General features: G+C 33.3%; 2 pseudogenes; both read right to left on the bottom strand.

The window, feature by feature from the left end:
* Nucleotides 1-484: 484 nt before the first annotated feature.
* Nucleotides 485-671, bottom strand: LOC129236543 (U2 spliceosomal RNA; annotated as a pseudogene).
* A 588-nt stretch (nucleotides 672-1,259) lies between these two features.
* Nucleotides 1,260-1,446, bottom strand: LOC129236560 (U2 spliceosomal RNA; annotated as a pseudogene).
* Nucleotides 1,447-2,152: the final 706 nt, after the last annotated feature.

A 2,152-nucleotide genomic window follows, 5' to 3' on the forward strand; every position in this document is an offset into this window, starting at 1 on the left:
TTTTTACAGTTACAGAGGCAGAACTCAAAATAAAACTCTTTATGTGTAATAAAAGTAATCAGCTGTTCTTGAGCCCATTAACGCAACTAAAAATAATTCTCTTTAATTGATCGTGCAAAAGCAACACACTTGACATAAAAATAGACATAACTGTATTTTTCCAGTTAAAGAAGATAGTTATGTGAACGAAATATTTGCAGCAGTTAGAAATGTGTACTCTGAATTAATTTATGCAAAAAACTCAGTTTTGGAAAATTTTGAGTTGTGACCCTTTTGTATTTAGGGTGCGAAATGATACGAGTGGCTTATGATAGATAAAATATGATACAAATGCTTTGGTTTCGATGTTGTCAAAAAAAAAATACCCAAACGGACCGAAGAAACAGACTTACAAATTTCTTCCATTTTCGTCCACTTGTATTCATATAAAAATTTATGCCTCTTCCCACCAAAGCTAAATGTATTAGTACATTTTTTCTTGTATTTATTCAAGGCTGAAATCCCGGCGGTAATGTAATACCGGGTCAACCCGTGGCAGAGAAGGAGCAAGCCGCCCCTAAAACACTCCGCCCATTTCCAAAAATTAGTTTAACATTTGTTGTCCTCCGATGGAGGATCTATCAGATGTTAAGCTGATAACCACACTACCTAGTCAATACATTTTAAATAATAAACCTAATAAACCTTTTGAGAATTACACGCTCACAAAAAAAAAATTAATGTACGAAATATTTATACCGATTCACTTAAACTGACTTTCAGTATCTAAACCAAAAATAGAAAAGCCAAAAAACTGTTTTCAATAAATAATCAGAAATGTCCTACAATGCAAATTTCAAAAAAAAAAAAATTTTATTTCTTGTGATTCGAACTAAGAATTTTGGATCGGAAGCTCACATTGCTAGCCGCTCGGCTATCGCGCCATACTGTCAGTGCTGGCCTAAAAGTTATTTAGTTCGTCGCTACGTTTATATGTTGTAATGCGTTTCACTTTTTCCCAAATCACTCCCAACGATTCTAAAGAAGTTTTCACTTCAAAAATTAATGTACGAAATATTTATACCGATTCACTTAAACTGACTTTCAGTATCTAAACCAAAAATAGAAAAGCCAAAAAACTGTTTTCAATAAATAATCAGAAATGTCCTACAATGTAAATTTCAAAAAAAAAAAATTCCATTTTCGTCTACATGTATTCACATAAAAATTTATGGCTCTTCCCACCAAAGCTAAATGTATTAGTATATTTTTTCTTGTATTTATTCAAAGCTGAAATCCCGGCGGTAATGCAATACCGGGCCAACCCGTGGCAGAGAAGGAGCAAGCCGCCCCTAAAACACTCCGCCCATTTCCAAAAATTAGTTTAACATTTGTTGTCCTCCGATGGAGGATCTATCAGATGTTAAGCTGATAACCACACTACCTAGTCAATACATTTTAAATAATAAACCTAATAAACCCTTTTGAGAATTACACGCTCACAAAAATTATTTATATCAACATATAATATAACGCTTCGTAACTAAATAACTTTTAGGCCAACAACGACAGCATGGCGCGGTAGCCGAGCGACTAGCAATGTGAGCTTCCGATCCAAAATCCTCGGTTCGAATCACAAGAAAAAATAAAAGTTATTTTTATTTAGTTCGTCGCTACTTTTATATCAACATATAATATAACGCTTCGTAGCCAAGTAGGTCGCTTTTTTCGTTTCACTTTTCCTCAAATCACTCCCAACGATTCTAAAGAAGTTTTCACTTCAAAAAATTAGTATATGTTCACATTGTTGCTTATTTTACATTTTTTACCTTCTATATGCTGCACTTGATAAATATTCGGTTCTTCTTGAAGTCATTTCGTATCCAGTTATTTATAGTTTCAGTTATATTTATTTTCACTTATATTTTCACTTCTTACACTTTTGAGCACCAAAAAAATAATGAAAATATCAACAGGCAGCATTTATAACAACATCTCGTGTGAAAACAACCCTTGCAGCTGCATATAAAATACAAAAACCAGTTATACCAGTGTATTTGCTACCTACGTACCCATTCCTTGCGCGACCTTTTTGCACATATCTTTTGAACCAGGTGGAATATTTCAATGAAATAAAAACCAAAATGTGTATTCGTTGTTACTCTACAAGTAT

This window comes from Anastrepha obliqua, chromosome 1, assembly GCF_027943255.1.
Source record: "Anastrepha obliqua isolate idAnaObli1 chromosome 1, idAnaObli1_1.0, whole genome shotgun sequence".
In the NCBI taxonomy this organism is placed as follows: Eukaryota; Metazoa; Arthropoda; class Insecta; order Diptera; family Tephritidae; genus Anastrepha; species Anastrepha obliqua.